Source organism: Pristis pectinata, chromosome 1, assembly GCF_009764475.1.
Source record: "Pristis pectinata isolate sPriPec2 chromosome 1, sPriPec2.1.pri, whole genome shotgun sequence".
In the NCBI taxonomy this organism is placed as follows: Eukaryota; Metazoa; Chordata; class Chondrichthyes; order Rhinopristiformes; family Pristidae; genus Pristis; species Pristis pectinata.
In genome coordinates this window covers 122,799,297-122,815,642 of record NC_067405.1, presented here as the reverse complement: position 1 = coordinate 122,815,642, position 16,346 = coordinate 122,799,297, and positions in this window count along the sequence as shown.

Genomic DNA, 16,346 nt, shown 5'->3' with positions numbered 1-16,346 from the left:
GGAGACACAAGGGATTCTGCAGACGCTGGAATCTGGAGCAACACACACAAAATGCTGGAGGAACTCAGCAAGCCAGGCAGCATCTATGGCCTTGTCCAGTCCTGATGAAGGGTCTCGACCCCAAACGTCGACTGTTTATTTCCCTCCATAGATGCTGCCTGACCTGCTGAGTTTCTCCAGCATTTTGTGTGTGTTACCTTAGGCGGACAGGTGCGTGACGTTGCTCAGAACGATGTAATACCTGGAGAATAGAAAAGGCCCATGAATCTTTGGTAGCGATAACACACAATAAACTCTAAGACTTTGGCCAGAACCACCTGACGGGTAGAAAGCAGTTGTTCATCTTTGGAGGTGGAAGTAACCCAGCATCCAAGTCAATGCAAACATTGTGAATTGATTGTAACACTTCACTGATACAGAGGACTACATTTAAAGATCTGCAAATAAACTATTATTTAAAAAAAAGAAATGTCGTATCTCTATTGTTAAAGGTATCTAACTTGGAGCGAGAAATCGGGGCAGTGAGCAGAGAGTCGCTGACTCACAGCTCCAGTGACCCGGGTTCAGTCCCGACTCGGATTACATCTCTGTGGAGTTTGCACGTTCTCCTTGTGATCGTATGTATGGGTTTCCTTCGGGTGCTCGGGTTTCATCCCAAAGAGGTGCCGGTTGGTAGGTTAATCGGCCACTGTAAATTGCCCCACGTGTGTAGATGAGTGGTAGTATCTGGGGGAGTTGATGGGAATCTGGGGAGAATAAAACAGGATTAGTATAAATGGCGAGTGGTGCCGCCTCGGTGGGTCCCAGGTCCTGTCTCCGTGCTAAGTGACTTTAACTCGGCTGAAGATCGAGAAATTCCTAAAAGATGATGCTGTTCGCGTTATCGTCAGGGTTACAACGGCCCGTAATGCTGCGTCACTTTTAATTCAATAACATGTCTCTAGAGGCTCGCGGAGAGGTAAGCAGTCAAATAAAAACAGCCAGAGAGTTATTATGTTGGGTAAGCAAACGCTTGGTCCAAAATTGCGGTGTTGAGGAGCGCATTGGAGAAATGGGGATAAAGATGGAAAGTCCGGAAGTTGGAAGAGGGAATTCTAAAGCTTCTGGCCTCGGTCACATCCCACTTAAAGAGATGACGTACACACTGTCGAGATAAAGGCCAATACGTGTGTGTCGGTGCGGGAACGGGGAGTCCACATTTAGCTGGAGCGAATGGGAAGAATCCAACAACTCAGTGAGTTATAACTTGTACCGCTCCCATTATTAAGCCGGGTTGGTGCGCCGGCCATTAACAGTGAGCTCGCAGTACATTTTAGAATCGAATTAACCATGGGCTTAATTTGTCTTGGTCCTCGGGCGATGGGATGCAGTATTTTATCAGTCGGTACTTTGTAATGGACAGGCGCTGACCCGTGTAATAAATCGCGTTATTTAGCAGGATTGCAATGCCCGGAGGAGGTTTCGTCTTCTTCCATTCCAACAAGTGTAAATTGCCCGTAGGTCATAGAAACCAAATGGTTCTGTGAAAGGGGGTCCTTCGAGATGTAAGAACGCGCCTGAGGTCCTCGTGATCCCAACAAAATGCGTTGTTTTTGTGTTAGGGCGGCGGGGGTTGTGGGGCGTTCGTATACCACCCCCCCCCCCCAACGTATGTTAACCTTATTGGCTTCCAACGAAGCTCCACGTGCATTCTACAGCCAGCAGGTGAATGATAAGGTGCAGTTACACAGGCAACAGTTATTACGCACAACAGCAACTATGAAATAATAAAAATCTTTCAGAAAGAACGGAAGACCTTCAAGGGGTTTATCGCCTTTAGTTCTGCAGCATTTTCCGAAATCGAAATGCAAGTGACATTGAATGTATCCGCCTTCTGATTATTGTCAACAGTTTATTGGCAATTTAAATAAAGAGAATATTGAACATCAGTTCAACACGATTGTGCCAACGAGAGCTTTTATGGTAACTAAATCTGTAACAAACGTACAATCTTCTCACTCTACTGGCGTGACTCTTGGACAACTGTGAGACGAGACGTTAATTGTTTTGAGCTGATGCGTTAGTAACTCCAATAGCACAGGTAATGGAATCAATAGTAGTAAACTGGCACAGGAGCTATGTGGTCAGTTATTTATTCATTAGTAGTCGTGTAATGCAGAATTTACTGCACAAGGACTCTCGACGGCGGAGTAATGTCGAAAAGTGCAGACATTTGTAGTTCCAGGAATGCGAGCCCTTCTGGGGAGTTCAACGCTCCGGTTGACGCCCCCTCAGCTTGACTGTGAAGAGTTTTTTTTCATGTGAAAACGACGTCGCAACAGGGCTCCTGAGCATAAGTCGGTGTGCAGGCTCCTTGGAACGTGATGGATGGAATCAAATTCCCACAGGCGCCGTCACATGAATGAGTTCCTGTCATGTGTCCTCCGAGCTACAGACACGTTGGCAACATGAACTGATTTTAGTGAAAATTCGAACATCCATTCCCTAATCAGTTATCAATGGGGAATAATTTGCAAAACCTGACATGGCAATATTTATATGACATTTTGCTAATAAAATTACTTCTTTAAGAGGCTTAATTGTTATGCAGTTCGCAGCCCAGCGGGACACTGGGGCTTGCTCCTTCATACGGTGCCTCCTTCACTCGACCACAGTTCTTGTTCCTTGGAACTGCGGCCCCCAAACCAGCTCGCCGGTATCGGTGCGGTTTGCACGCTCCACTCCGCTGTGAGACCGACGCCGGTCAGTGGCTGCACTCTCCGTTCGGCCGACGGCGGGAACGGATTTCGCTGTCCACTGCGGAACTCACATTGACAGAGGCTTCTGAGCAGGGCGCTGCTGGAGCAAGGCCATGTTGATTGGAGTTCTCGCCCACCACTCCACTCTGCTACAACGAGGACGACCTTTGCCACAGCTGTCGGTTTCTTCTCCAGTGTGAACGGTTCACGAGTGGCCGGCTTAATGATCCAACCGAATATGAACAGCTGTACGTCTAACCATTCATTTGTAAACATTATTCCATTTGCAATTAGTATATCTACATATTTAAGAATTATTGTTTTGCTGCAGATTGTGAAATATAGAAAATTTCCATTGAGGATCAAAGTTATACTTCATCTTCGTCAACCCTCCCCATTATTTGATGTTTTTTTAATTATTTTATCAGTAGTGTAACTTTACATAGAGACCTGACAAGCTTTTCTGCTCTTTGAGTCAATGCAAATGAACTCGGTTGTATAATTATCTGACCGGCTGCATGCAGACATAGTACGGCGTAGTATCTTTATAGGATTTCATCTCTCTATCATAGGTTCGGTAAGTCGATGCTCAGCTCCCAAGTAACTTGGCATCCCAATAGTGTCCCACAGCTTTAGTCTTTCAGTGCTTTACAACGCCAATGCCTTTGTTGCACATTCAACGCGCAGAGGTACAGAATATATAAGAAAGTGACTTTTGGTGTCTGAGTCTAAGCGCGAAGAATAAAGGTTATGTCTAATTCTGGCAGAATTCTAAAAGTCCGATCAGTGATTAACAAAATGGTTCCTTTTCCCCGCTGTCAAAGTATGATTTTAGTATTAACATCAATGCGCAGCTCGGCAGTGAGTGATGTAGTTTACACCTCAGGTTTCCCGCTGTCATCACCAACAACTGGAATCCAGTAAGTTTCAGACAACTGAAACTCAGCTGGAAGCAGCCGCTGGCACACTGATCGCTGGTGATCTACATTATTAGGACACATCTGGCAGTCTGTACCCATTGCCACGATTGTCACCACTAGGTCCGACCCATCACTGTAAGTGGTCAACGAGTTCTGTGCTGGGTCAAACACTTGGCCCGTCCAGACGAAGGTAAGCTGTGGATCCATTGAGGGGCGGTCAGACCTAACAAGTACTGTTCAGCGTTGCTGAACGGCGTCCAACTAACTCTGCAGATCCTTCAGCAGCAGAGACAAGCACTCCGTGTGCATGCAGTGCAAATAATCAAGAGGAACAGCAATAATTACCACAAAATAATTTGATTCCATGCATGCAATATTTCCTACTAATGTAAACTCTTATATCTATCCAAATCTTTATGACAGTCAAATGTCAATGGTGGCTATTGTGGAATAATGAACCGCTACAATTCTGTGGATATGCCCAATAAGGTACTGAAGCTTTTGCAGTATTAATGTGCTGACTGCACTCTACTGGCCAACAGGCTTAGTAACACTCGTGGATTTGGAATCCGCACAATCACGTCTACTGTCGTTAGACATAGTTCCGAGTTTCAAAATAAATGCTCAATTTGCAGACAATTAAACATCAAATTAAGTTATCCGTGTTTTTAATAAAGCAAGTGTGATTTTTTTAATTAATTGATCTTCTATTTGTCAAAGTCCAAAGGGTGCTGACATCAACACTGGGTCTGTTCAAGGCATAGTGTACATCAGGTAAAATCCGGTTGTGGTCGTTGCGTTTGCCCAGGACCTCCGGCCGTCAAGAGGTGGGCAGCCATTCCCCCACCCACCGCCTCGCTATGTTCTAGGGGAGGTGCACAGGCCGATCTGCTGATTTCTAAGACAGCTGCTCAGTGTAGATATGCTTTTGCACAAAATGCTTTAGGATTTTATAACAGTAAATACTCAGCTGTTAATTTTAAAAGTCAAGTTAAACCACTGAGGCTTATAGTCTCCACAGTGCAAGAAAAATATGACAGATCGATGTGCTTCAGTCACAATTAGTACCTCCACTTTTGAAATCAGCAGAAAAAAAACAAGTGTTTCACTTCGACTAAATAGTTCTCCTTTCAAGCTAAATAGCAATACGGATGGGGACTGCAAATTGGGTCTTCTTCCAGTGTATCAAGTTGAAAACTCAAAGGCATTGAAAGGGGTTAGAAAGTCGTCGCTCCCCGTCGTATGAGTGTTTAACCAGAGTTTATTAACGTCACATTTGAGACCTGCTTTTGACACCAGCTAATCTCTCAGTATAGAAGTATTACCAGGCCAAAGGAATACTCCTCAAAATCCAGCTGATCCTTGACACTGCCCCTGGACATCCTGCTAGCGGAGTGATTATCACCCAGATATTAAGGTTGGTCACATGCCACCAAACACAACCTCAACATTTCAATTGACGAATCAAGGGCCTAATGCAACCATAAAGATGTACTACCTACGCAGGGTGTTTGCTCAAGATGTGGAAGGGGAGAATGGGAAGACCCTGAAGGGATTTTGGAAGGTGTACAATATCTACAGGTCTTCAAGAATCTTGCAGCATCCTGGGCAGAGATCGAGTCGATGAATTTGAAAAGAGTTTGGAATTTCAGTTTCAAGGGCTTTAGAAGTGGTTGGTGAAATGGCCAATAAGGTTGTCTTGTTGATTCATCAACGCAAGCTTGAGGAGGAAGTTGATGGCATCAAAATGTTGCTGCAGTTCCACTTTCAAGAACTGAAGAAAGAGGATTTAATGGAGTTGGAGACTCCAAAGGTCATTGAAGAGGCCTAAGAAGATGATTCACCCAAGGTTAAACTGTAAGAAAAGTTCACCACAAAAAAACTTGGCCAAGGTATTCAGGCACTTCTATGCAGGACTACAGTACCTCAAAAGGATGGTTCACAAAGCTCAGCAGGATCATCAAAAGTGGTCGATCTTGCTGCAGGACCATATATAATGAAGAAAAGCCCATAGTACAATCCTCCCTGTATTTTCACAATGAAAGCTGAACGGCCAACTTCAAATTCAGTGGTATCAACACAACTATTGCCAGCCCCATTCTCCTCTTCTTCCTCCTCAACTGACTAGCCAGCATCCTACCATCACCATTGCCCCTATACAAGCAAGGCAACATTAACAATTAAGGTACATGAGTGCAATGTTAAATTACTTTCTAATTAATACATTACTTTTTATTTATATTTCCACAGAATCTATTTAATCCATGATTTTTGTTTATTTTACTGCAGAATAAATGTATTTATGCAGTGCATTGAATATGATAGTATAGAAACCAACAACTAACAAACTACAAAATAAAATAGTAAACATGCATATGTCTCTATGCAATTTATGTAAAATTCACCTGACGAATGGCTTCAAGAACTGAACTCTTACATTGATGGGAGACTTTCTGTACATCAAAGTTTCATTGGCACTGGCAGAATCTCTCACTTCAACAATGTTTTAGATGTCTTGACAACCACTGGAGCCAAGTATTATGAACTGTATTACATTAAAAGAAGCTTAAATATTACCAAGGAGAGCAGCAGGTCTGAGGATTGGTAGATTCCCGAAACCAACCAAACAGCCCCAGGAAAAAGATCAATAAGAAGAAGAGATTGAATTGAAGGAAATATTTAACAAAATCTTTTAAAGTTAGTGAAAGAGTGGCAAGCAAATATAGGTTAGTCTCTCACAGACAGGGAATGGAGAAAAGTTAACGGGGAACAAACAAATAGAAGAGACATTACACATTTTCCCCTTTATTTTCAACTTGAAGGAATAAAGAATGGATTTGAATTTGCAGAGAATAGAGTGCCCAGTGAAAGTGATAAATTTAAAGTGATTAATATTATTGGAAAGAAAGTACTGGAGAAAATAAAGAGATCAAAAGCCAAAAACCTTCCTAACCAGATGGTCTGGATCACAAGGTTCCATAAGAGCTGGCCATAGATGTAATGGATATATTAATGGTCCAGAGGATTGAACCATAGAAAATGTAACACCACTATTCAAGAAGGGAGAGAGAGAGATAGAGAGAATAGGAAACTACAGACCTATTAGCCTTGCATAAGCTAAATGAAAAATCAGAACCATTATGAAAGATGTATTAACTAGGCATTTATGAGATCATAGTATAATAAGGCAGAGTCAGCATTGTTTTCTGAAAAGGAAATCCTGTTAGACAAATCCTGGTGAGACAGAGAAAGAATGGCAGGGTGAAGGAAACCATGGTTGACAAGAGAGGTAGAACATCTAGTTAGGAGGAAGAAGGCAGCATACATAAGGTGCAGGCAGCAAGGATCAGATAGGTCTCTTGAGGAATATAGGGTAGCAAGGAAGGAACTTAAGAAGGGGCTGAGGAGAGCAAGAAGGGGACATGAAAAGGCCTTGGTGAGTAGGGTTAAGGAACAACCCAAGGCATTTTTCACTTAAGTGAATAGCAGAAGGATGACAGGAGTAAAGGTAGGATCGATTAGGGATAAAGGTGGGAAGATGTGCCTGGAAGCTGTGGAAATGGGTGCGGTCCTCAATGAATACTTCTCTTCAGTATTCACCAAGGAAAGGGGACTTGATGATGCTGAGGACAGTGTTGGTAAGGTTAATGTTCTAGAGGATGCTGATATCAAGAGAGAGGATGTGTTGGATCTGTTAGAAAATATTAGGACAGATAAGTCCCTGGGGCCTGATGGAATATTCCCCAGGCTGCTCCATGAGGCGAGGGAGGAGAATGCTGAGCCTTTGGCTAGGATCTTTGAGTCCTTGTTGTCCACAGGAATGGTACCGGAGGATTGGAGGGTGGCAAATGTTGTCCCCTTATTCAAAAAAGGTAGTAAGGATAGTCCAGGGAATTATAGACCAGTGAGCCTTACATCTGTGGTGGGCAAGCTGTTGGAAAGGATTCTTAGAGATAAGATCTATGAGCATTTAGAGAATCATGGTCTGATCAGGGACAACCAATATGGCTTTGTGAAGGGCAGATCATGTCTCACAAGCCTGATAGTGTTCTTTGAGGAGGTGACCAGACAGATTGATGAGGGTAGTGCAGTAGATGTGGTCTACATGGATTTTAGTAAGACATTTGACAAGGTTCCATATGGTAAGCTTCTTCAGAAGGTCAGAAGGCATGGGATCCAGGGAAGCTTGGCCATGTGGATTCAGAATTGGTTTGCCTGTAGAAAGCAGAGGGTTGTGTTGGAGGGAGTGCATTTAGGTTGGAGGGCTGTGACTAGTGGTGTCGCACAAGGATTAGTTCTGGGACCTCTGCTTTTCGTGATTTTTATGAATGACTTGAATGAGGGGATGGAAGGGTGGGTTGGCAAGTTTGCAGACGACACAAAGGTTGGTAGTGTTGTGGATAGTGTAGAGAATTGTCGAAGATTGGAGAGGGACATTGATAGGATGCAGGGCTGGGCTGAGAAGTGGCAGATGGAGTTCAATCTGGCTAAGTATGAGGTGGTACACTTTGGAAGGACAAACTCCAAGGCAGAGTACAAAGTTAATGGCAGGATTCTTGGTAGTATGGAGGAGCAGTGGGATCTGGGGGTCCATATCCACAGATCCCTGAAAGTTGCCTCACAGGTGTATAGGGTAGTTAAGAAAGCTTATGGAGTGTTAGCTTTCATAAGCCAAGGGGTCGAGTTTAAGAGCCGCGAGGTAATGATGCAGCTCTATAACACTCTGGTTAGAACACACTTAGAGTACCGTGTCCAGTTCTGGTCACCCCATTATAGGAAGGATGTGGAAGCATTGGAAAGGGTGCAGAGGAAATTTACCAGGTTGCTGCCTGGTCTAGAGAGTATGCATTATAAGGAGAGACTAAGGGAGCTAGGGCTTTACTCTTTGGAGAGAAGGAGGATGAGAGGAGACATGACAGAGGTGTACAAAATATTAAGAGGAATAGATAGAGTGGACAGCCAGCGCCTCTTCCCAGGGCACCGATGCTCAATACAAGAGGGCATGGCTTTAAGGTAATGGGTGGGAGGTTCAAGGGAGATATCAGAGGAAGGTTTTTTACCCAGAGAGTGTTGGGGCATGGAATGCACTGCCTGGGGTGATGGTGGAGGCAGGTACATTGGTCAAATTCAAGAGATTACTAGATAGGCATATGGAGGAATTTGAAATAGAGGGATATGTGGAAGGAAGGGGTTAGATAGTCTTAGGTGAGGTTTAAAGGTCGACACAACATTGTGGACCGAAGGGCCTGTATTGTGCTTTACTGTTCTATGAAAGAGTTTTATGAGCAAGGCACACATGGAAGACACAAGTCTGCAAAGAGATGTAGACATGTTACATGAGAAGGCAGGAAAGTGGAGGATGGAGCACAATATGAGAAAGTACAAGCACATTTATCTTGGTAGGAAGATTAGAAGAAAATAAATTTCTAAGTGGTGAGATGTTAATAAATGTTGGTGTATGGAGATCTGGGATTGCTGATCCATGAGAGCAGCGTATCAACATACATGTTTGGCAAGCAGTTAGGAAGATAAATGATGTGTTATCCTTTATTTGCAAGAGGGTCAGAGTACAAAAGTATGCAAGCTTTGCTGCAATTGCAGAGGATAATGGTGAGACCACAACTGAATGACTGTGAGCAGTTTTTGTCTTTTTCCCAAAGGAAGAATAGATAATGCACTGGAAGCTCGGCACCATGGATTTCACTAGATTAGATCCTGGGAAGGTATTTTAAGAAGAGAAATAGTATGATGGTCTTATACTCACTGGGGTTTAGAAGAATGAAAGATAATCTCATGGAAATGTATCAGATTCTGAAGGCTATTTCCTTTTGATTGAGATCCTAGAATTAGTCTCAGGGCAATGGGTTGAACATTCAGGATTCAGCAGGTTGAGTGTATTTTGAATTCTCTATCTCAAAAGGCGGTGGATGTTCAAAATCCGGTGAACTTCAAGATATTTTTGGAGAATCAAGAGGTAAGTAAATCACGAAAGAATGTGAATGAGGTGATCAACAATGATCTGCTTAATGATGGAGCAAGCTGGTTTTTTAGAGGATATTTCTGACATTCTTATGTGAGGTTGTTTCACTCAGCAAGAATAATACCACTCTATTGTGAATATTAATAACATTGGCTGTATACATATGTATGGAGGCTGCACACATGATGGAATATATGACAATTGAAAAGTGTTCAGTTGCAATCACTCACCAATTTTTATCAATGCACCATAGAAAGCATCCTATCTGGATGCATCGCGGCTTGGTACGGCAACTGCTCCGCCCAGGACCGCAAGAAACTGCAGAGAGTCGTGGACACAGCCCAGCGCATCATGGAAACCAGCCTCCACTCCATGGACTCTGTCTATACCTCACACTGCCTTGGTGAAGCAGCCAGCCTAATCAAAGACTCCACCCACCCAGGTCATTCTCTCTTCTTCCCTCTCCCATCAGGCAGAAGATACAGGAACCTGAGGGCACGTACCACCAGGCTCAAGGACAGCTTCTATCCATGGTGATAAGACTATTGAACAGTTCCCTTATACTATGAGATGGACTCTTGACCTCACAATCTACCTTGTTTGACCTTGCACCTTGGTGTCTACCTGCAATGCACTTCCCTGTAGCTGTGACACTTTGTATTCTGTTATTGTTTTTACCTCAATGCACAGTGTACTAACTCAATGTGTCTGCACTGTGTAATGAATTGATCTGTATGAACCGTATGCAAGACAAGTTTTTCACTGTACCTCAGCACAAGTGACAATAATAAGCTAATACCAATACCAATAGATAATCAGGTACAAAAAGAGAAATGCTGGAAAAACTCAGGCAGTCAAGCAGCATCAGTGGAAAGAGAAACAGTTAATGTTTTTGGTCAGTGACCCTTCCTCAGATCTGGGAGATGAGTGGAGGGTTTATAGTTTTCAAAGCAGAGCTGGGGGGAGGATGTGCAAGACAAAAGACCATTTGAAGGTAGGTTCAGACAGATCAGGTGGTAAGGAGCATGAGTGCAATTCACAATGAATAGACTTCCCCGTCTCAAAACTGTCATGTCCACAGCTTCACTTCATTCTTTGCTGCATCCATTACTGTAACAAGCACCTTTTCTCATTTCTTTCTGACTTACAAGACACAACCTCACCCAGATGTTGACTTCCAGTATGCCTCCCCCTTCACTTTCCTCCAATCCCATATTTCCTCCCAGTTTCAGCCCCTGCTATGTTTTCACCATCCCCTCCCACCTCCCCCATTCTGACTCTGAGCCATCAGTCCACAACACAGCCCTCAGCTTTGTACCTCTACACCACCCCTCAATGAATTCCAGGCCCAACACAATGTCAAACTCTTCTTCTGCCACCTCTGCCACCTTTTCTCTGTCCAGGAATCCTCATCCTACGCCTTAGATTTCTTAGATAGATTTCTTTAGTAATCACATGTACATCGAAACACACAGTGAAATGTATCTTTTGTGTGAGTGTTCCGGGGGCAGCCCGCAAGTGTCGCCACGCTTCTGGCACCAACATAGCATGCCCACAACTTCCTAACCCATACATCTTTGGAATGTGGCAGGAAACTGGAGCAGCTGGAGGAAACCTACGCAGTTATGAGGAGAATGTACAAACTCCTTACAGACAGTGGCTGGAATTGAACCCGGGTCACTGGCGCTGTTATAGCATTACGCTAACTGCTACGCTACCGTGCCTGTGCCATCTCCAGTTTTCCCGATCTACCCAGACCAACTCCCAACTCTGGCCTCTTACCCTCCCGTGATCTTTTCATTGTGAATTGCTGATGTATCATTGGCTGCCTTGATTTCTCCACTCCTCTCACCCAGTCTAACTTACCTCATTCCACTCACTGCAAACCATCTCAGATTTTGTTACTGAACTGTGGACAAAGGGGTGGTGTTGTAGTCTGGCAAAACGACTTCTATCCTGAAGATGCCAAACGTCAGCTCTCAGACCTCCCTCTGAACCGTGATCCCATCAACCAACATCAGACTGTTGTCTCCCAAACTGTTTTGGAGCTCATTTCATCAGGAGATCTTCCCTCCACAGCCTCCAACCCCGCACTGCCACTTGTACCTCCTACCCTAGATCCACAAACAGGACTGTCCCAGTAAACCTATTGTTTCAGCCTGTTCTTGCCCTACTGAACTTATTTCTTCCTACCTTCACTTGACCCTGTTGCCTCTGATCTGGTTTCTCCCCTCTTACATCTGTGACACTTCAGATGCCCTCCACCATTTTGACAATTTCCCTTTCCCAAGTTCCAACCAGCTCATCTTCGCCATGGAAGTTCAATCTCTTTGCACCTCCAGCCCATATCAGGAAGGTTTGAGGGCCTTTGAACGGTTGAACAGTCTTTGTTCCAGGCTTACTGACGACCACTCCGCCACCTCTTTCTCTGATACACTGACAACTACATTAGTGCCACATCCTGCGCCCACACGGAACTAGAAGGTGGACTTTGCTGCAAATTTCCACCCTGATTTCACATTTGTTTGACCCATCTGTGATACTTCCCTTCCCTTCTCTTTCTGAATCTCTCTGTCTCCATCTCAGGAGATGACTAGCCACCAACACCTTTTACAAGCTCACAGACTCCCACAGCTACCTTAACCATACATCCTCTATCCTGCCTTCTGTAATGATGCCATTCCTATTCCCTCAGTTTCTTTGTCTCTGTCCTACTTGTTCCAAAGATGAGGTTCCCACTCTGGTGTCTCTCAGATTCCCTCCTTCTTCCTGAAACAAATACTTCCCTTCTGCCATCATGAATGGAATTCTCAACCACACTTCCTCTATTTCTTATGTGTCTGCTCTCACCCCCTCACCTTTGGGACTGAAGAAAGGATAATTTTGGCTGTTCCCACATGATCCCACCACCAGTCACATCTTTTGCTCTCCTCTTCTTTCTGTACTTTGCAGGAACCGCTCAGTTCACGATCCCCTGGCCCACACTTCCATCCCCAACCACCACTCCCTGCCGCATGGCACCTTCCCACGCAACCAGAGGAAATACAATGCCTGTCCATTTGCCTCTTCGCTTTCCACATTCCAGGGGTGCAAACAATCAATTCCAGGTGAAGCAATGGTTCACTTGCACTTCCTACAATTTAGTCTACTATATTCAGAGTTGACAATATGGCTTTTTCTGCACTAGAGAAGTCAAACACAGATTGGGTGACTGCTTTGTGGAGAAACTGCACTCTGTCCACAGGGGTGATCCTGAGCTTCCTGGTGCATGCCATGTTAATCCTCAATCACACTTCCATTCCAAACTGTCTGTCTGTGGCCTTCTCCATTGCCATAGTGAGGTCCAATGTAAAGTAGAAGAACCACACCTTATTTTCCATCTAGTCATGCTGTAAGCTCTTGTAATGAACACGGAATTTTCCAACTTCAGGTAAACTGCTCTCGTTGTTTCCCATTATCATGTTTACATCACATTGTTTCCATTAAATCCTTTGCTGATAGTCAGTACAAAGATATATTAACAACTTAAGGCTGGTAAGCAAATAGTTTTCTTTTTGTAACGTTGGTATTTATTTATTCCAGCATCATAGAATACTTCCTTTGCAAAGTATTTCTGGAATGTAATTGATTGACATGAATGAGGATAAGGAGAGCTCATTCACCCTTTTACGGCAGAGAACAGAGGGTTTTTTTGGAAGTGATCCTTTCTACTACATTTTGTACTTAATTTTGTGATTTTATTCAGTGGCATGCATAATTTCTTTGCATGTTAACAATAGAAGCTCATTTCAGTATTATTATCATAGAACATAGAACAGTACAGCACAGGAACAGGCCCTTCAGCCCACTGTGTTGCGCCAAACCTATTACATTAGTAATAAAGTGCCCGAGTAAACTAATCCCTTCAGCCGACACAACGTCCATATCCTACCATTTCCCTCACATTCATGTGCCTATCTATAAGCTTCTTGAATGCTCCTATCATATTCGCCCCCACCACCACCCCAGGCAGTGCATTCCAGGCACCCATCTCTATCATGAAATGGGTACCCAACAATTAGTGGGAGCCCTACCCTGTTACATGTTCAGATCCCATGATAGCAGAGATCATTTTCTAACCTTGAACCCCCACCTGCAAATCATAAACACATAAGGATTTAAAATAAGCAATGGTATATCTGTAGTCATGCCCCAAAAGTCAAAAACAAATATTATCAGTCATAAATTATTTTAGCTTGCCAAGCTTTAAAACTGAATCATCTTTCTCTCCTTTTAAAAGGAAAGGATCCCATTTTGTAGCACAATGGAATGTTTTAAAGTTACAAGCTGTGGGGTCCTGGATTATGCAGATCTTCACTGAAACAGTTCCAAAGGGAACTTACAAGCAATCTCACCCAGTACAGTGAAGTGCTGGAAAGCAAATTAATCAACCTTCTTCTCTGATTAGATGAATAATTACACCATTATAATATGAAGGAGCATGGCTTCACTGTCACTGTTCAATAGTTTAGGGCATGATTTTTTTTATAATGATTGGTTTAAAAAAAAAGATATTCAGGGCTGGCATCCAGCATTGAAGCACATATATGCTGAGGAGAGGGGCATGATACACCCTGCATCAAGGTCTAACTGCTTTACACTGGGGGGACAGGCGGGGGAAATGCTGACTTTATTCAACTTAATAGAGTCACTGATTCTGTGGCAAAAGTGTGTGTAAGTGTTGGGGTTAGTTTGCTTCATGTTGTTTCACTTCACATAATTTTCTAGTTTTTTGGAGGTGAAATTGAGAAATGTAAAGGAAAAGGACAGGGTAATGGGGAGTGGGGTGGTGACATGGGTAGTGATCATCAGAGGATGTCAGGAAATGATAGAGCCTGAAAATGTGAGAGCATACTTCCAATTAGAGTCAGACTGGGGAAAAAAGGATTATTAGTCAGCTTGAAGAACTCCTTATCTGAATGCACAAGAAAAGGTGCTTCAAAAAGAAATGAATGGATGCAATCTGATGGCCATTATGGACACTTGGTTGCAAAGTGATCAAGTTTCAGAATTCAGTACTTCTGGATACCTAACTTTTAGAAAAAAACAGGCAAAATGGAATGGGGTGAGTGGGAGGAGGGGTGGTGTAGCTCTGGTAATAAAGAATGGAAAACGGCAGTAGAGTGGAAGGATCTTAGCTCAGAAAATCGAGGAGTGGAATCAGTTTGGGTGGAGCTAAGCAACTGCCAGGGACAGAAATCATTGGTGGCAGTTGACAACAAGTCCCCAAAAAGTAGAACATAGAACAGTACAGCACAGTACAGGCCCTTTGGCCCACGATGTTGTGCCAACCTATATAAACACCTACTCCATGATCAATCTAACCCTTCCTTCCTACACAGCCCATAACCCTCCATTTTTCTTCCATCCATGTGCCGATCTAAGAGTCTTTTAAATTTCTCTATTATTTCAGCCTCTACCACTACCCCTGGCAGCGTTTTCCAGTCACCCACCACTCTATGTGTAAAAAAATCCTACATCTGACATATCCCCTATACTTTCTTCCTCTGACCTTAAACTGATGTCTTCTGGTATTGGCCATTGCCACCCTGGGGAAAAGGTGCTGGCTGTCCATGCTATCTATGCCCCTCATAATCTTATATATCTCTATCAAGGCGCCTCTCATCCTGCTTTGCTCCAAAAGAGAAAATCCCTAGCTCGCTCAACCTTTCCTCATAAGACATGCTCTCTAATACAGGCAGCATCCTGGTAAATCTCCTTTGCAGCCTCTCTAAAGCTTCCAGATCTTTCCTATAATGAGGCGACCAGAACTGAACCCAATACTCTAAGTGTGATCTAACCAGAGTTTTATAGAGCTGCAACATTACCTTGCCGCTCTTAGACTCAATACCCCATCTAATGAAGGCCAACACACCATACGCCTTCTTAACCACCCTATCAACTTCTGCAGCAACTTTGAGGGATCTATGTACTTGGACCCTAAGATCTCTCTATTCCTCCACACTGCTAAGAATCCTGCCATTAACCTTGTACTCTGCCTTCAAGTTCATTCTTCCAAAGTGTATCACTTCACACTTTTCTGGATTGAACTCCATCAGCCATTTCTTGCCCAACTCTGCATCCTGTCTATATCCGGTTGTAACCTATGACAACCTTCTACAGTATTCATAACACCTCCAGTCTTTGTGTCATCTGCAAACTTACTAACCCACCCCCTCCACTTCCTCATCCAAGTCATTTATATATCCAAGACACAAAGAGCAGGGGTCACAGAACAGATCCCTGCGGAACACTACTAGTCACCGACCTCCAGACAGAATACTCTCCATCTACTACCACCCTCTGCCTCTGTGGGCAAGTCAATTCTGAATCCACACAGCCAAATCTCCATGGATCCCATGCCTCATGACTTTTTGGATGAGCCTACTATGGGGAACCTTGTCAAATGCCTTACTATGTCCATATACACCACATCCACCGCTCTACCTTCATCAATTTGTTTTGTCATCTTCTCGAAAAAAACTCAATTAGGCCTCTGAGGCATAGCCTGCCCCTCACAAATCCATGCTGACTATCCCTAATAAGACTATGCTTCTCCAAATGTTTGTAAATCCTGTCCCTAAGAATCCTCTCCAATAGTTTGCCCAGCACTGACGTAAGACTCGCTTGTCTATAATTTCCAGGATTATCCCTATTACCTTTCTTGAA